The 20,699-nt window shown below is 39.0% G+C and overlaps 1 protein-coding gene across 1 annotated transcript in view; it reads right to left on the bottom strand.

Moving 5' to 3' along the window:
• insc (INSC spindle orientation adaptor protein) overlaps window positions 1–15,681 on the bottom strand; it is a 53,656-nt gene extending 37,975 nt beyond the window's left edge. Inside the window, exon 1 of the mRNA XM_079258579.1 lies at window positions 15,580–15,681. The gene's annotated coding sequence lies outside the window, so the exon portion shown is untranslated. The remainder of the gene's footprint in view (window positions 1–15,579) is intronic.
• Window positions 15,682–20,699: the final 5,018 nt, after the last annotated feature.

Below are 20,699 nucleotides of genomic sequence, written 5' to 3'. Positions count from 1 at the left end.
AAAAAAAAAAAAAAAATTAACTATATTAAACTGATGTTAGAAAGTAGGAAATACCCTGCTGTCGCAGTCATCGTCACATTCTCCTAATGACCATGCTTATATCATGCGACGACCTGTGCAACTCACAGTCACAGTCCACATTGTGGGTGGAACATAAATTTGTCGTTCAAGACATACAAGACCCAATTGTGCATCACCTGCACAGTAGCTGGGTAGCTAATGATAGAAAAACAGTGCCAATGTGCTGACATATCTCCAGATGGATGACGGGTTTCAGTATCGTCACAGGTTTGAATATGAGGCACTGTGATGTCAGGACTAAATGTGTAGGTGGACAGAGAAGATGCATTCTTCATTTTTCCATATATTTTTAAACAATAAGTGGCTGTGTTTGAGAGGGAAAGTGAAAGAGTTGAAAAGGAAGTGGAAATTTTAAGATGACAGTTAGAGATGGGTGGTGGATAATGCAGGCAACAAACGCACACTGCACAAACATTTGTCACTTTAAGTGAAAGAGTGAATTTCTTGCGGAAAAGTTGATCATTTTTCTTTAGAAAGATGGATTGATATAGAGATGCAAGCACCAACAGATGCTACAGATTGATATGACTAACAGAGTTTTATTTCAACTCAAGCAAAGTAACCATCCAGTAGGTGTTTGTTTTATATTCATACATGATAACAGCTGCGATGGGCTGGCACCCTGTCCAGGGTATACCCCGCCTTTCTCCCAAAAGACTGCTGGAATAAGCTCCTGTTTCCATTCATTCATTATCCTAACCCCTAATCTTTATAGGTCTAAGTGGTTAGGGTAATGAATGAACAATTGAATGAATGAGTGAATGACACAACATGATAACAGTTCTAAGTTCCGTTGCCATCCATAATACTGACTATGCATTTAAATCTGTCTTCCCTGAATGCCTGGGCTTTAGCATTAAAGGTAACATTACCACAAGTCCAGTGGTCAAGCTTCAGGTCCACTTCTACTCTTACCTTATTCCTACCATCACACATTTGCAAGCTGCAATATGTGAATGGCGAGATGTTATGTCACACGGTAAACATAAACAGTAAAAAAAAAGGAAGAAAATTTTAATATTTTTGTTTAGATCCCTTAATTATCATCTACAACACTGCTGCTGTAGATTTTCTGCTGTAATATGAAAATTAATCAAATGCTTTCCTCCTCCTTTGTTGTGATTATCATTTTGGTTACATCAGAGATATTCACCAACTAACAAAGGCTGATTTATGCTCCTTAACATATGTAAATTGAGACGTATCTATTAAACCTTGTCATAACTCGCTGCTCTGCTACTTACTTCTACTGTATCTTGTGTTTCCATGATTCTTAAGTCAGTTTCCACTAGTTGTGACACATTCACACATCCTCTCTTCAAATACTCCCACCACGTCTACAGTTGTTGATGCTATTGTTCTCCTCAACTTAATTTTCTGTGTCTTCTTCCTCTTTGGGTGGTTCATGCGTTGTCTTCTTCCTGTTCCTCTTCTTCTCTGGTTTATTCCTTTCACTGATTGATTGCAAGCTGTACAACTAAACAATGCATCTGTGATTACCAGTGGTATTGCTATGATTTTATGTTCCAAGTGACGTGCGTAACCAACATGGGAGAAAGACAGAACTTTTCATCTATTCATCCATCTTCTGTGTCAAGCATAAGCAAACCTTTACACTAACAACAGAGCTAGTTGCCTCCTCAAAAACATGAGGTCAAAAGGCAAAAGGCAAGCTCCACCAAACAGAGGTAAGAGTTTTTCATCCTGACACCTGCCTTGTTAGTCAAGAAACACATTGGAAGGTTAAAACAGAAATTCATGACTCGTGTCAAAGCCCATATCTAAATTTAGTGACATTTCAGATAAACTATATCCAGTCTGACAGTAGAAGGTTAAGTTTTTACAATACATATACAAGAATCAATAGAAATCCTCTTTCCAGAGTTTTCTTTCTTTCTTTATGGCAACTCTAAGAAAGATTGTCAAAAGTTTCTGTTTCAAAGGTACAAGCTAGAAAAGTTGTAGCTCTTAGAGTTTGAGTAGATGTACTGAGAAACAACCAGAATAGCCCCTTAATAGATCATTCAAGCGTTCCTGGCTTTAAAAACCCATTGTGCAGCATAAAGGAGCTGTATATCACTCTGCTTCTCTCACCATCCTCTGCAGTCATCATGGATTTGATTGACGTATGAAAAGCTCCATCAACCCGTCCCAAACATGACAGCCACAGTTTCACTCCTTTGTACTCTGTTACATATATTGTATATTTTTGCTCTTAGTGTGGATATGGTGCAGGTCCAAAAGAAAACAAAAGTTTGTGCTTTTTCTGTTTTTTTTTTTTCCTTTTAGTTCAGTCAAGCTTTACGCATATTCAGAAATGAGCTGGAAAAGCCATTTTGTTTAATCATGGAAAAAAGCACAATGTTTTTTTCCTTTATCTTATTTTACAAGATGACGTCATATACATATAAACTATTGTTAGCCTACAATAAAAACACTCCAGTTTTTTGTTAGATGACTCCACTTTTTTTTGTCTAACGTGAGTTAATTACTTTTTACAGTCTTTCCAGTATATGGATATAATCATTTATATGTTCCCATGAAAAAGAAAAACAAAAAAAAAAAAAAAACTACTGACTACTAAATGGAAGATTCCAAAGTAAGGCCAAAACCAGTTTGGTCTGGGACTATTCTTTCCTCTGGCATATGATTATGGAAGTGAAATTCTCTGCCCTTGTGGTGTTTCTAGGCAACCTGTGTCATGTAAGGAGATGAGATAAAGTTTCAAGTTTCACACAAACACACAGACCTGTATCCGTATTCATGGTCTAAGATTTGTAACATTATAAATCGTCATGCTAATAAATTGGGACAGATAACTGACTGATTGCTGTTGCACATCAAAGCAGTAATTATTATATCAGACACCAAAGGAGACTTTAGTCCCTGCAAAAACATTACATTTAGCGGCATAAATAACTATATTGCTTCACTGTAAGCCTGCAAAAGGGAACACACTATCTTTGTGGTATTTCATGGTCAGCTATTAAAGTACCCATAACTTATAAATTCAAGGAGAGAATAAAAAGATGATAGCAGAACCATACCTCCTGAGAGCCCAACAGCCTCAATACGCCAAGAGTAAACTCCAAAAGCATTTTACACTTTCCAGCTCCATTGACAGTTAGTTGGATAAATAGCAAGGAGAAATTAGAAAGAGACAACATCCAGGACTGACAAAAGGGTCTTGGAATAGAGTCCAGCTGCTCTGGAAGCAACTCATATGAGCCAAAGAGACTGGAACTGGATCCTACCTAAACCTGGTTCGGTGAGAAGGATCATCCGGGCACCTGACACCAGAGCAGCAACGACTAGCCAAAAACATCAGGAGCTGCTAAATAATGAATAAGCAAAACCGTTGAGAAGCACACACACGCACAAACCACATGGTTAACAGGGAGTCCGCCTCATCTAATTGGAGGTAAGCTTACAGTGTGGTCAGGTAAAAGTAGGGTACGTAGCTATAACAAGTCAAAACAGCTTGACACATGTTGCTAACAAAGTATTCTGTCATCATACCATAGCTGCAAGATGTCAGTTCCAATGGGACAAAGTCTATTTTGGAGAACTTTGCTTTGAGTGCAATGTAAAAAAAAAAAAAAAAAAAAACGAAAAAGGAAAATAGAGATTAAGCATTAGGGAAACAATATCAAATTGGAATACTGGTAATGGGGAAAATCACTCTACAGTGTGGTGTTTAAAATAAGAAGATTAAAGGGTGTTGTCATGTATGACTTAAACTCCAGCCACACCTAACTTTGGCTGAAAAAATGCCATGTGGCAAAGAAGATGGGAAAGTACAAATGAAAGGAAGAGCTGTTAGCTGAAGGAAACAAAAACCAAGAATTATATTGTGAGACATTAGCTCTGAGCTGAGACATCGTCAACAATCAGAAAGATTGTAATTAGAAGATAGAAGTATATGTATATATACATATATATATATACACGTAATACAAAGTAATGCATGTAACAATACATTATAATTCTGTGTAAACAGACAGAGCAAACAAAACAAAGAGTGGAGCCACAAGTCTATTAAACATGTGGTTAGAGTGTATTCCAACAAAAATCTTGGTAGTTTGTTGTCTAGCCTTTGCAAAATGTCAAACTGCAATTTCCTCTAAACTACACTGTACATCACAGATCAGTAACCATGTCAGGACATGCTGGTTTTCATAAGAATGTTGTTTATTATAAACTACTTTTCAGCATTTAGCTGTGAGTCTTTACCATCGTCTGATGGTTTACACCTTCTGGCACTTGCAACACTGCTGACCTTATCGTGGATTTCTTTTAAACTAACATTCAGTAAGCACACATTATGAGAAAAAATTTTAGGAAAGTCTAGATATCTAGGTTTGTCATTTTTTCCACCTCAAGGCATCTTTTCTAGGTCTTAGTGATTTGGGCTAAACAAAAATCTTTAACCAAGCAGCAGTGGTTGAAAATGGGCATAATCAGAGCACATTCAGTACAAGATGGAACTAGCATGGTTCTTCATATTCTGCAGTAAAGGAGTTTTCTGTGCTTTACCACAAGCAAGAGTGGGAATTTACCAAGGTGTGAATGCTAGTGATAAAATGTCCTTTTTTTAATTTCTGCCCTTCATCTCTCCTGAGAGTAAAACATTGTTTGTTTTTGTGATCTGGCTCAAGAAGCAGATGTCTCAGAAAGCAAGAATGTTAAAACAAAAAGTTGACTTTTGATAAAAAAAAATAAACAAAACTAAACACGGGTGTTGAGCTAAATAAGGGGTTTTGCAACATCATTCATCACCACCCATCTAAACAGCAAGACTCTTGGAGCAGAACTGTCGACTCAACAAGTATACGAGGTACAAAAGTAAACTGAACTCCAGGTGGCTTCAGTGGAACTACTCAAGCTCAGTATGAGTACTCAATAAAACCATGAGACACAGGAGTAAACTCCATAAAACAGTAATTGAACAAGTTGGGTGCCCTATGGGCTAATAGACTCTGTAAAAATCTCCTGTACATGCAAAGTTATATATTACTGAGATGAAAATGTGGCCGACTGCTTCGTTTATCCTTCTTTTTTTCTACCTTGGCAACTGACACTATAATGCTGTGATGTAGATGCATGATATAACATTGTAATAAAATTCTTGGCAGTCTAAGCGCATGGCGTTGCTTTTCCAGCACTGTCTGGAATCATGTGGCCAAAGTTTTAAAGTCAGTGATAAATTCTTGTGAAATTTGTGTCATCAGCTTGCATGTGGAACTTCAGGCTTGTTGGCAGGACAATCCTTTCAAGCAAATTCCAACAACAGCAGGAGCTCTCATCCCCAGGCATCATTACCTGATCTCAGCCGTCAACCACAGGTGAAATGACCTCAAGGAATTTATGTCACACATCTCCTGCAGTTTGATGGAGTGCTCTGGAAATAGCAATGATGCAATTACAGACTGATGCTACATGTCAGATAACTCATACAATTTAAAAAAAATTGGAGGTAAGCAAGACTCATACCCACAGCTTATAGCTAGCTTTCTGTCTATCTCTGTGTCCTCCCACATGCACCTAGGATTTAACTTTTGACCTTGTAGCTATCACCCAAGTCATTTATTTAACTGGAATGGGAATTTGGATACTTCAGTGTCATTTTTGGACTTTGAGAGATGTGATTTGGGTTCCATATGCAAAATGGCTAAACTAAGAACAGTAGAGAGCAACGGGAGGAGGATGTAATAACAGCAGTTCTTTCCAAGCCAACAGAACAGCTGTTTGACATTAGGAGGTGGGAGTAAATTAGGTGGGCTGGGTCCATGTGTGGGTTTAAGGGAGAGGGAAGGGAAGAGTAAGAATCAGGGGTGGAGGATCAGATCCTACCCAGATCAGAGCAACACAAGAACCGCTTCACTTCAGGGTGGGTCTTTTCAGCCGTTTTCCACTGACTTAAAGGCACAGGGTAGATGGTTCTCACATGGGGTCAGCCTGATAAGTTAAATAGCAGCCACAAAAATTGCAAAGTATGCATTAAACGTTCCATATGTGCCGACAGAGCGCACACACACGTGGCACTTCAAAAAGTCATTTCACTGCTTTTTTTGTTTTCACTTTGGCTATGAAAAGTAAACACTGGGGAGAGTTTTCTGGGTAATTAGATCTGGCAAACAGTCTGCCATGTCTCATTTAAAATATAGTACAGTCTAAAATAAATTAGATTATTATCTTGTAAAAGGTGCAACATCTACTCTGATAGAATGGTTGGAGTCATTTGGAGTTTTTTCTTGAATTAAATAGAGTTGAATATTTTATCTGTGTATTTTCTTTTATTTTTTATGTAAATTCACCAGTTGCTTACGTATACTTGCTAGTACCGAACCCCAAGAAATGTCTTTGTGGCATAGATTGAAAAGGTATTGGAAACATACTTAAGTGCACAATGGCCTACTAATCCTAAGATAGCAAGGATGAGCCAGCCATGGTGAGAGAGGTAAATAACCCTAAACTCAATGGGGATATCAAAGAAAGTTCTGGAATGTCTCTCACTCTCTCAGACTGGGCCGAATGTTTACCTTCCAAGAAGACATTGGGCCTGAGCACACAGCTAAAATTGAAAAGGGGTGATTTAGGAACTATTCCATGACTGCTTTGAATGGCCCAGTCAGAGTCCTGGCTTAAACCCAGTTGAGCATCTCTGGAGAGACCTGAAAATATCTGTCAATCAACACTGACCTCCCAATCTGACTGAACTGGAGAGGATCTGCCAGGATGAATGGCAGAGGATCCCAAAAAACAGGTGTAAAAACATGTTGCATCATTCCCAAGAAGACTCATGGCTGGATTAGCTCAAAGTGTGTTTTGTACTAAACACTGAGCAAAGGCTCTGTATACTTGTTGCCATGTGATATTTCAGGTTTTATTCTATAATACATTTGAAAAAATATATATTCTGTGTTTTTTATGACAAAAAGGGTTGCTGTGTACATTAATGGGGAAAACTGCAATTATATTCAACAAATAGTTGAAAATATACAGATAAATTAACAGAGTGAAAAGTGTAAAAGGGTCTGAATATTTTATATACCCACTGTACTCAATGGAAAAGTGTAAATTGTTTCACAATCACCAAATCACCTAAAATTGTTGTAATTATTCATCACAAGTGTTTAAATAATGCTATTGGGTCTAGTTCAATGTTATAAAAATGTGCTGCAGCCTGTTTAATAAGTATTGGTTTCCATTTGGTGACTACTAACTGCAATAAGAGATGAAATTGAATAACCTTGACCTGAGCAATAAATCCCCACATCTTAAAGGGGTTAACATGGTCAGCAACAATACACAGGTAGGCTGTGGTGTTCAAACCTTGCCATGTTTGTATTAATGGGGCTCAAAGTGTGCTAATAAAATATCAGTCACACCATTACACCACCAGCAGCTAGTGGAGCCAAGCACAGTGGCTACTGGCTGCTAGAATCCAAAGAATGGTAGTACATAGAACAGTCAGGCCTAAAAGATTAAGGGTAAATGTTGTTTCCAAACAACTTGAACCGTGCTAATTTGACAAGTGCAGGTACATTTAATTAGAGTATATTTTGGTTTCTGACATCAAAACAAGGTCAGACATTTTTAGTTTTCTTTCAGCAGAATACAAGCCTTTTTTTTTCAGCTCATCGCTTCTTTCCAATAAGAAATAAGAATTTCATTAGCAAACATACCTGTGTTTGGAAGCTTTATTTGGAGTTGTTGACCAGTATTTTAGGTTTTAATTCACTCCTTTGTTAGGTTTAGGCACTAAAACTACTTGGAAAATCTAACAATCTAAGTCTAACAAACCTGCACACTTTTAGGAAACAATTGAACACAAGACAGCACTGGTAAAAGTCAATAATGATCTTCTCATGGCCTCAGATAAAGGACTTCTGTCTGTATTCTTTTAAATCTCATGCATTATGACCGCATTAGGCTGATTCCAGTCATATTTGTCTGATAGATTTCAGTTTTTTTTAATGTAAATGATGTGTCTTCCTCACACACCAGGGTAAGTCATGGAGTTCCTCAGGGTTCTGTACTTGGACCAATACTTTTCACATTATACATGCTTCCCTTAGAAAACATCATCAGGCAGCATGGTATGAATTTTCATTGCTATCCGGATGACACACAGATCTAACTCTCCATGAAGCCATATGAAACCAATCTGTTTCTTAGATTACAAAGATGTCTTACAGACATCAAGACCTGGATGACTGAATTTTCTCCTTTTAGACTCAGACAAGACAGTGGTCATTATCTTCGGGCCTGAAAAACTTAGAACAAAATTATCCAGTTATGTAATCTGGATGGCATTACTCTGGCTTTCCAGTACCACTGTGAGAAATCTTGGAGCCATTATTGACCAGGATTTGTCCTTTAGCTCACATTTAAAACAGCTTTTTAGAACCGCTTTCTTCCACCTGCGTCATATCGCAAAAATTAGGGGCATCTTGTCTAAGAAAGATGCAGAAAAATTAGTCCATGCCTTTATTGCTTCCAGGCTTGATTACTGCAATTCCTTATTTATGGGTTGTCCCAAAGATGCCCTGAAAAGTCTCCAGCTGATCCAAAATGCTGCAGGGGCATTCTGATGAGGACTAGCAGGAGAGATCATAGTTTCACCAGTTTTAGCTTCTCTACACTGGCTCCCTGTTAAATCCAGGATAAAGTTTAAAATTCTTCTCCTCATATATGAAGCTCTCCGTAAACAAGTTCAATTCCACATAAAAGATCTCATAGTTCCATATATTCCAAATAGAGCACTTTGCTCTCAGACTGCAGGTTTACTTGTGGTTCCCACAGTCTCAAGGAGTACTATGGGGGGAAGCACCTTTAGCTATCGGGCTCTTCTCTTTTGGAACCAGCTCCCACTGTGGGTTCGGGAGGCAGACTCCCTCCACACCTTTAAGATTGAGCTGAAAACATTCCTTTTTTATGATTCTTATAGTTAGGATATGAGCATCTCCTGAGTTGGAGTCTGCATGTGCGGGACCCAACTGTCCAGGTTATGCTCATTGCTCTTATAGTTATTGGTAGTCTAGCCATCCATTACTTATGTAGCAATGGGGACGTCAGCTGATGCACTGAGAAGTACCTTGCTGCATTTCTCTAATGTATTAATGTATAAATATATGACAATATTGCCATCTCTAACTTATTTCTCCTTTTTTCCACAGGTCTTCCTGAATTAAGTGCAAATGTACATGTTGATCTGTCTTTCCTGTCCTGTTCACCCCAACCAGTCGAGGCAGATGACTGCCCTCCCTGAGCTGGGTTCTGCTGGAGGTTTTCTTCCTGTTAAAGGGGAGTTCTTTCTTTCCCACTGTCGCTTCGTACATGCTCAGGATGGAGGATTGGATCGAAGTCATGATTTGATGTAATCAGTTGGTTTCTGTTATAGGCTACGTATGAATTGGCTCAAAATGATGTCTATGTAAAGTGCCCTGTGACAACCTGGTTGTAAAGTGGCGCTATACAAATAAAGCTGAATTGAAAGTCACAACGTGCTAGGCTATGATGACATATGGAGTATCTTTGTTAAAAAAAAAGATAAATCATTTTCACATGAATATCCATGTTCTTTTGAATTATCCATATACACAACCAATTTAGATATTTTATAAATTGGATATATAAGGCTTTAATTCCTGGATATTGTGAAAAATATGTAGAATTTAAGTTTACATTGCCAATCCCATTCCCTCTGGAGCTTGTTGCTGCTGTATGAAGCTATTTGAGCCAAAAGTTGACAGTAGAAGAGACGGTGAGAGGTTATCCAAATAGGAAAAGATATCACTAGAGAGAAGTGGAGAGAAACTAGGAGTAGTAACTCCTCAAGACTCCCTGAGGTGCTCTCAACAGACATTTTCACAAGGAGGAGGGAGTGGTGACCTTTCTATCTTCTGTGAATCTCACTGCAAACAGAAGCACACAAGAAGAGAAACCTCCATTTCCTGTCATGATCTCACCAATGAACCATAACATGGGTCACGGAGCAGATACAGTACACGGCAACTGCAGCAGAAACAGATAAACAGTCTAAAGTTCAGTAAGCCAAGACCTCTGTCCAATTAGTTGATGCGGATGGAAAGAAAAGAACACAGGAAAGAAAAGAGAGGTCATCACAAGAGAAGCTTCAAGATGACGCTCTGATTCAACCAGTCTGATATTGATTTATCTCCCAGCCTAAGGCCCCATGAGTGGCTGCCATATTGGGTCCACCTACACAAAAATTTATACCTGCACTCTCTTATAATTGACTCCCCACACTTAGGATTCTTCAGTGAGTCACAAATGCTCTCAAAGTGGCGTGTCAACAACCGCCATTATCCACGATGGTGGCGCATCCAATATGTGACCCAACAACATGTACGTATTGGCACAGTTTGTTTTCAAACTACATTAATCCTGAAATAAATTGGTAGCAACAGCAATAGTTTTTCAGACAAAATGCTTTTTTAAAATCTATTGTCTTTCTTTGAAGTTGTTTCTGTCTGTAAAACAAATACACCTGTGATTAATGTCTGAGACAAGCTGCTGGCTCCATGTTGTTGCTCTTTCATCAAGTAAAAGGTCATCTCCTCAAAGGAAATTATGTTTCTGTCATGCCACAAGATGTAAAGGATGTAAAAAGTCTGACCAACATAACAGTCAAATAGATGTTCCCTTGGCAGGACTGCCTTGATAACTGTCATTAACCCAAATATATGACTACTTGGAATTTTTAGATGGTTGAGCACAATTTTCATACAATGACAGATTTCTATCATCATAGGATGGGAATAAGTGATCATTATTAAAATGATGTGAAGCATTTGTTGTCTAGCTTAAAGGTGGAGTATGTAAGATTTTCAATATTTTCAAAATAAATTAACCAATAAAATAACTACAATCATAATTAGATTTTTTGAACATGTAAGTTCCAGTCTGTCCATATTTGATGCTTTATTAAATTACAAGTTTAATTAATGACAAAGACCCTTCTTAAATGTTTGCCTACCAGTAAAAAAAAAAAAAAAAAAAAGTGTTTTTTGTCATTTGTCATAGTTAATTTGATTTGAAAATATTGAAAATCTTACATACTCCAGCTTTAACACCTGTAAATTTTTTTTTACCTACAACTTAGACTGTGTACACTACTATCATCCAAATGGCAAATGTGACTATATTTTTTAAAGACTGGCATTGCCTCCTGTCAGCGGACATCTACAGATTTGTAAGCTCAGAGTTAAAAAAAAAACAAAAAAAAAAAACAAAAAAAACTCATCTGAGAAGTGTGGAACACCATCAGAAAATATCATTCAATCTAAGTTGTGAAGACCCACCATCTATAGTGTATATCATCAAAGGATTTAGAGAATCGGGAGGAATCACAGTGTACAGGGTCAAGGCTGAAGATCAGAACTGGATCCTCTTCAGGTCCTCAGGCTGCACTGACAGATATGATTCTCTGCTGGAAATAACTTCTTGGGCTCAGGGACAGTTCAACACTGTCTGAACACAGAATTCTTTCTGTCCCGGATTGGTAAAGCTTTCACCTTCACCTCCAAGAGGCTCTACCCCCCTGAAACGCTTCTTTATACACAGTTATGTTACTGAACTGTTAACTTATTTAAGTCTCGACTAATTAAGGGGGGGGGGGTATGTGCAATAATATGCAAATGGCCTTGACTCTTTACCAGCTAACTCTCATCTTGCGACATACAGCAGCTCAAATTGTAGCAGCAGCAACTTGCAGCGGCACTTCCTGCTGCTGCATCAACCTGCTGTGAGCCGCCACAGCTCCCCAGAGTGTGCTGGAGCAACAGTGCTAACGTCTTATTATATGGTTTGAAACATCTTCCACCTGAAAATATGTTCTGTGGTGTAGGTGCTTTGTAAATCTGTATCACTCCATCTTGCTTGCAGCCTGAGCTGCTGCCATTCAACAGCCTTTGCCAGTGTATTCACATGGCTGATGCATGAAGAACAAGCTGTAAAATGTCCCCTCTCATGTGTGCAAGAACAAAACATAATTTTGTTCTTATGCACACACACACACATACATGCAAAACAAAGCACATGTAACCCCTTTAATACCTACTTTCTGTCTCTTCACTGAATGCAGGTATAAATTTATTACCTTGAGGAAACAGCATATTGAGAATACATCCACATAAGGAGCCACCTATGACCACAGAGGGTGTCACCACAGGAACTACCCAGATCAGGGCAGGCCAAGGACTATACCACAGTGCAATGCAGGATCTCCAGCCACCCCGAAAAGGACAAACACTGTAGCAACAACATTGCAGATGGAGTGGACATTGTTACTGGTGTGATGGATCCACATGCGTAAAAAAATCAGTGAAAACCATGACACATCCTCTTCAGCTGTTCATCAGGCAGGCCAGGGGGAGAGCAGAGTTGATTGTCACTGGATATATCCCTGACCAACCATGTCTTATTTGATAGAATTTCTTAACAGATGTTTATAGGAAGCAGTTGCTGTAGCCTGTCATCTGTAGATGCTAAATGAGCTGTTAAACCAGTTTTATCTTACACAGCCATCCTATAATAAGCAATGCTAAGGTTTTCATTTGCTGCTTGGAATAGAACTTTAGAGCATCCATGACACATATATCGTTCTGACTCAAAACAATTCAATGGATATTTATGATAGAAATGGTATCATTCTCAACCATATTTGCAGTAAAACACAACCTCACAGAAGGTACTAACATATAGGAAGTAAAGCAAGTTAAAAAAAACTTCATTACCTCTTGAACTATTGTTTGTACATTGCTGGTACACTTTTCATTAGCCTCATAGTGTGTCACCATTTAGTTAATTTAGCATTGTTTTTTTTTTTTTTTTACTTTAATAGCATGCAGAGTGGAGGAATGTTTCTCTCCCGGCTGTGAGAAAAGAATTATAGCATTTTTTGGACTTGGTGTGAGAGTTGTTGCAGCTTGTATTTTTAAGCATCATCTGCGAAGAGCTTTTTTTTTGTTTGGTGTGCAGCATCTGTTGTATGATTGGGCCAAATTTTATGTGAAATTTATGTGTCTATGGAAGATGCATAGAAGAGGGAAGCAAAATAAGTTATCATTCTTACTTTTCGCCCACAAAAGATTCAATAAGGTAGAGTGGATAGCTTTGATGTACAGCTAGTCATGGTAGTGAGGTAGAATGAAAATCTACACAGCATATCATATAAGGTATATAAAGACATGAACTCCCCCCCCCCCCCCCCCCCCCCCCCATGCACACCCTGACTTGGACACATGCGATGTCCCATGGGCCAGCTTTGTGATAAAGTATTAAAGGTCTTGACCAGACCAAACTTTGTTCACCTTGTTCTTCACTTTGTTCAATTTGTTCATACCACCTCAACAAAATTAACATAATTCTCTCTGCTTGCTGAGTATGTACAGTCTCAGAAACACATCAAACAATCTGCAGTGTGGGCTGTTCTTCATTATCTTGACGATGTTGCTACTTTACATCACTCTTGCTTTAGAAAAGATGGAAGTTGAAGTGTGATGAAGAGAAAATGTTAAAATATTAAAGATGATCCAGATCAGCTGTTGTGTGAATGGGCTTTGGTATTTGATGTCTAAACTAACTTTAGTAAATTATCTTAAGTCTTGTTTCCAAAAAATGCACTGTTAAGTTGTTTTTTAAGAGGACTGTATGCAAGTTTGTCTCCCTCTCACTCTGCAGAGGAATCGGTCCATGGGTCAATATATACTGTTTCCAAATAAAAGAAAGAGCAACAAAACATAATAATTTGATCTAAAAATGATCATTAAGGAGCACTTTTATGTAACTGATATCAAGGACTGTTCAAATAATTCAATACAATTATACAATTGTGTCCCTAGTGAAAATGTTCACTTGTATGGTTGACTCTATAAATACCCCACGACTCAGCGCCATGTGTTTTTGTTTGTCAGGTAATTACATAGTGATAACATGACTTTTGACACCACAGAGATGTCTCTGACCCTGGTAACACACTGCTGTTGACTGCACTTTTACCACTTATTCATTAATGCATAGGTGCTGCCTGTTTAAATCTCCTGAAGGTTTGTAGGTTTGGTGGACACACTGGACTCAGTTTGGACAAGAAAAGCAAGCATAAAGGGGTTAAGAGCACACATAAAATCCTAAGATCCTTATATGCACTCATATAGACACACACACTACCTGCCAATAAAATCAAACACATAGGGTGCATGTGGAACAATATGAAAAATATTTCTTGTCAAATTTAGTTGTCTCTCTGAGGCACAAACGCATTTTTCCCATAGACATAACACAAACTCAGAAGCCTGCAGTATAGTCAGCAGTGGCTGATTCATCATCATTACTGCCATTGGTCCCGCACGACAAGTTAGCCAACACACTGAACAGTTTTAGTCTCCATGTTGTTTCAGCTTCACAATAATCCAGAACTAAAACAAAATATCAACCATTTGTGAGAACTGTGCAGTATCTCAGGAGGACTATTCATGCACATTTGATATTTTTAGATGGTACATGCAGATTTTCACAGAAGGGGGGCTATCAGTCAATTCTAGCATGGATAATAGCATGTTAGCATCCTTATTAGATTTGGCCATTCATACAAAATGATTTGAGTATCTGTTGGCTGACTAAGCAGAAAGCTGCAGTCCTGTAGAAACGTTATAGGACTTAATGTCACAGTAGTCTTACGCTGAAGCAGTGTAAGATGTAGCATCTTTTAACTTGTTTTAGGGCATTTTATGACAGACCTGCAGCATCACCATAGCATGGTTTCCCAACACAAAACATTAGATCATCAGAGTTATCAAATAACAATTAAAAAGGAAAAACTGTTTCAGTTTACAATCAAAATAGTGTAAAAATTGGGATTTTCTCACATTATATCAACCTCTTGTGTAAATTTTATCAGAAGCTCTTGTATTTTCTCTTTATTCTGACCTCAGATAACCCTTTAAATATGCAAGCTATAACTTTTTAGACCTTGATGTTCAATTCTTTTAAAGAATTTTAAGATATGTGTGCCTGTTCCTAAAAGAAATAAGCTAATTTTGGGATAGTAAAACAAAGTCTGTTTAATCATTTTTTAAGAACAATCTAATAAATCTTTAAAAGAACACCAGAAGCATTTGCCATGCAACTTTGTTTGTAGTTAAATTCTGTTGTCATATTAGAATCTCAGAAAAGCTTGAATGACTTTTGTGTCACATCAAAATAAGCTTTGGCATCAGTCAAGTGTAACCGGAGCTTCCAGCTGCACTTTGTTTAGCAGGGCGATAGCATCACCAGTTGGATAAAACTCAGCTGTAAGATCTAAAGTCAGTTTGTATTTTTTTTTTAAAGGTTATTCTTAAAAGTGCTGTATGGTTTAACTTGGTTGTGTACCCTTTAAGTTTTCCCAAAGTTAGATTAAAAGACTCAAAGTTTCCTCTGGCATCACTTCCTCCTTCCTCATCAACATAAGACTGAAGTTGAGAAACTTACCCATTTTTTGTCCACCAACTGAAAAATCAAATGTTCCCATTCGGGTTCAAGGTTGCGAGTTTTGTCTTCTGCCCTGGAAACCCTCTATTTCCCTGCTCACTTTTATTCACTCTGACTTTATCCTTCTCTGGTTCCCGTTTTAGAGCCCATCTGGTGCAAACCACCTCCAAAGCCAGATGGAGTAAGACTGCTCCGAGCCTGAACGGCACTGGTCTTAAAGGTTTTTCTTAAGGAGAAAAAGTCCACATCCCACTGTCAGTCAGAGTGGAGCATAGTTTCAGCTGGGCTGCCATCCAAACAGACATGAAACTATTCTATTTTGGTCTGCCATATGAGCAGCGGTGCAGTTCAGAGGAGGGGGTAAGATTCTGTGGTGGAGCATGTAATTGTAGAGTGACCAGCCATGGTGAGATGTAATTGCAGACCTCATCAGATGGAGAGAAACTGCCAACAAGACAAGGTAAAGGACTTTTAAATAATGCTTTGGAAAAAAAAGAAACTAAACAGACCACATAAATAAATGAGGAGCTGGGTTCCAGATGTGGCTGCAAAGGAAGGGAGGGGAGGAGAAGAAAGAGGGTGGGACAGAAAAAAAGAGAGAGCCTGATGAAGGAACTGCAGTAGAAGCAAAAAGAAATCCCATTTCTGACATGGTGAAAGGGTGTTTACCTTCCCAGGAACAGTCACACAAGAAGGAAAGGGGGATTGGGGAAGGTTAGAGGATGTCGGGCCCTGCCTTGTGTTGTTTCTGGACCTTTACCATGACTGTTCCTGGGTGTCTGGTTTCACGTCAGCCTTGGAAATGACTACCTTATGGAAAAACTGGGAGCTTTAAAAATGAGGAAGGAAAATAAAAGTATCAGGGACAGTCAGCTGGTTTCCATTAGGGAAGACCCAACTGGTCTGGGTTGCTGAGGCTCATATAGTCTTATTTCTTGACTCAATAATTATCATGTGATTATGTGAGGCATACGGCTGCACACACACTCCCACGTGCACATAGTCTGTTACACTGTATGGAGGCCATAAATATTAGTTTTAGCTAAATCTGAATGTAAACACCTAATTTCCTCATAAATTTTACCTCATTTCCTAGAAAAAGCAAAAGGAGCGCATAATTAAAGCTGACCCAAAAGCGCATTGCTGAGTTCAATGTAATGATCAACTTAGTTAAGGAAAAAACAACTGTTTTTGGAAATAGCACCCTCTGAAGATTATAGTTTTACTTCTGATGAACATTTCAAGCCTGTATACCAAACAAAGATGGAATCAATCAAACAGATGGAGTGTTGTTTTAGTTAAGTTTGGACAAGCGCCACATATTTTGTGCTATGCATGAAATGTCTGGAGCATGACTTCGGACAAAAATAGAGCACTACAGAGCTATGTTTGGATTGTCTACTGGTTCAGTTAGGTTTTGCATGCTTTGAACTTGTATCCATACTTTGCAAACACACATTTACATGTTAAAGCCCTTTGCTGGAATGTGGGGATTAAATCAGAAATATGGCACAAAAATGAGTCATGAACACTGACATAAACTCAAACGACAAAGGTGTAATTTTAACATTTTCTAAGTTCAGTGAGGAAATAGTTTAAAAAAGGAAAAAAGCTGAGCTAACTCAAAATGTCAGGTTTACAAATCATCTGAAGAAATAAAATGAAATTCATCTTGAGATTTGTGCAACTAAGGGCACCAAGTAGGTAAAGTGTTTATTCAAGTCTTGGGAATATTGTCATCTTAATATGGCAACAGCATGAATACATTTTAGCAGCTGGTACCAAATAAGAGTTCATTCAGACATGATACAGTAGTCCATATTAGAGTCTATCTGGGTGTAGTGGTTTGTAAGCTTATATAGAAATATCCGGGCTTGGCATGGTAACAGATTATTAACGCTGTTGCCTCTCAGCAAGAAGGTTCCTAATTCAAGAATTGGTTGGATGGGAGGTGTTCGAGCTGGGTTTGGAGTTTGCATATGTATGCCTGAGCTCTCTCTGGGTATTCCAGTTTCCTCCCACAATCCAAAATGTTCATTGGTCACTCTAATGGTGCCTTCGAGTTGACTCCGAAGGCAGATCTGGTAAATCCAAGGGAAGCATTTGCAAAGTCAGAGAAGTTAGAATACCTGTATGGATTAAGCCATGAAACCCTTTGCTTTGCTTGCTCCGTCTGTTCTTTTATGTACAGTCTGTGCTGTTTACACAGAATTATATGTATTATACTAGAAAATTTCTGAAGAAATTTTGATGGGTGCCAGTGAAGCTGCCGTCGCCCCAGTGTGTGTGGAAAATGTTCTGAGTGTGAAGCAGTGGCTGTGAGCAAATCTTACAGGTAGACATATCTACAGTATGATGTTTAGTGTGAGTGTGAGAGAGAGAATAAGTTTGGGGGGGGGGGGCAAACCTTGGCCCTTGTTCTGAAAGCTTTTGATGTCTCCCTGTTCCAACACACCAGATGGAAATGAATGAATCAATGTGCAGATCTGGATGAGCTATTGAATCCACTTGATTTAAATCAGGTGTCCTGGACCAGGGATACACAGAAAACCTGTAGGATTCTGCCCTCAAGGACCAGGGATCCCCACCTCTGAGGGGTAGTGTCTATGTGGGTGTTGTGTGTGTGTGTGTGTGTGTGTGTGTGTGTGTGTGTGTGTGTGTGTGTGTGTGTGTGTGTGTGTGTGTGTGTGTGTGTGTGTGTGCGTGTGAAGGGGGAAGAAAGAGGGGAGGCACACTGATGTGCGTGTTTGTAGATACTCACCATATAAAAGCAGGTATTGAGAGATTTAGGCCAATAAACAGTATCAATAGATCAATAAATGCATCCCGTTTCTCTGAGTCACTGTAAGTTACTGTATGTGAGCAGCTGTGTGCTAGACCAGGGACGTCTTACTTTGTCGATGTTGTAGAAGGGAAATCATGATCATGCCACCAGGACGTGCTAAGTTAAGCTGTTTATTTCACTACAATGTTAGCAGTCATTATGTGTGAAGCGAACATGTGTGTAGTGCACACATGTTCGCTTCACACATAATCCAGAATACACTGCGGTGGTCATGTGCCACAGGGAGCCAATCCACACATCCAACCAAACTATGTGGCATTCGGGTGCAACAGGATAACTGTAATCCAGAATATTACAAGGGATACATGGATAACATTTAGCATTGTCTGTGTGTGAAAAGAGATGAAAGAGATGAGTCACGCTGACACGCACGTCTGCTGATACTCATGATATGAAAGCAGTTATTGAGTGGTGTCAACTAAAAACCAATAAACAGTGTGAAAGGATCAATAAATGCATTATTTATGTTTCAATAAAGTTAAAAAAGAAATAGAGAAAAAAAAAAATCTGACACCAGACATTTGTTGGTTCTCAATGTTGACACAGGTGTTTTGCTTTATTATAGTAATGTTTTCAGTAAAAATACATACACACAAAAACAAAAAAAACAAACAAATGCCAGACCGAACAACCATCAAGCTTCAGAAAGAGAACACCAGAGCAGTAAAAAATTTACTGGGACAAAAGTGGTAACTGGACGTGGTGTTACATGTCCATCTTTCCACCTCCTTCACAGCCACAGCACCAGCCAGAACCAAAACCGTGTCTGTGAAAGCACTAGCGGGAGTCAACGTCTGTAAGTCTGTCAGTTTCTTGGGCTGTAGGTCTGATAGTACTGAATGTGCAGAAGTAAAGAAACACGACCTTCACATGTGGAGAAAAAAATTAGCTCAGTATGACTGTAAGTGTGTCATACATGGTTCATAAATCATGTAAATTAATCTGGGTGTAACTCTGGGCACTTCTGTGTGTAGTAGCACATGGTTAGTAAAAACCATTTTGTGCATAACATGGGGTATTTGCAGATGCATATTAAAATGCACACACACATACACACATATCTAGAAAGATGCACACAAAATAAATGTACACATGCAGAAAATGTATAAATATTCTAAAAACTTTTTTCTTTTTACCTTCAACCTCACAAATATAATTCTTTAACATTCAAAAAGGCTCCTACACAGACAAATCATTAAATACATGTGCACCAACCACCTGGCACACATGGACAAAACTGCTTTTATGTGCACATCACTTTACAAGTACGTGAGGGGTTTTGAGCCTGTTGAGCCACTGGGATGCAGCAACTTTGGCAGAGGAACAAACCACAATGTCTTCCACAGTACAGGGACTCTCTCTACAGTATCCAACCTATCCTAAAGACATGGCGAAGTATTCCACAAAACTGGGGGGCATAGGTCTTAAGACCTCTGAGACCGACACCATCAAGGTCTGCAGACTTCCCTTAGTGGAATCTCATCAGCTGTCTCTGAACATGGTCAGCAGGGAAAAACACAGTGGAGGTGGCAGACAGGTATTGGACAGGTGGGGGTGTCAGGTTGAGGAGTTAGGGGAGTGAAGTCAGAGGTGTGAATAGGTATTTCGCTGGAGATTGTCAGGCTGTAAGAGAAGGGAGGGGGAGACACTGGACTGGCTGTAGTTTGTAGACTGACAGCAGACAAGTCAGTCAGGGGTTACACAGCGGCCATCGCAACAAATTTGTCGAAAAACAAATTCACTTCATCGGCCCTGTCCAGACTGACCACAATTCCTCTTCTGTTGGCCAATCTGAAACCAATTAAAGTCCTCATTCCACTTTAGTCACAATGTTTTATACAACCCTGTCTCCTCTACAGGTTGTCTGACTTGGCTATTGTAAGCCCCATCAAAAAATGGACATGACAGAGAATACACAACACTCTGAGTGCTCTGTGGACTGGTGGCTGCGACGCCACCTACACATCAACCTGGACTAAAGCAAAACAACTAGTGGTGGATTACCTCCACACCAGTTGACAGACACAGAGATGGTGACATCTTGTAAATACCTGGATGTTCACCTAAACAGCAAACTGGACTGGACACTGAGCCCTGGTGCACTCTACGGTAAAAGCCACAGCAGACTTTATCTGCTCAGAAGACTGAGGTATTTTGGATCACAGGAGGCACTCCTAAAAGCATTTATGATTTGGTGGTGGAATCAGACATCTTTTTTTTTTTTTTATAGAGCTGTCTGTTGGAGCCGTTGCAGATCAGCTGTGGACAGGAAGAG

This window comes from Telmatherina bonti (genome assembly GCF_933228915.1).
Source record: "Telmatherina bonti genome assembly, chromosome: 2".
NCBI classification, from domain to species: domain Eukaryota; kingdom Metazoa; phylum Chordata; class Actinopteri; order Atheriniformes; family Telmatherinidae; genus Telmatherina; species Telmatherina bonti.
Note: the sequence above shows the minus strand (reverse complement) of the source record. Positions and strands in the feature narration are given on the sequence as shown.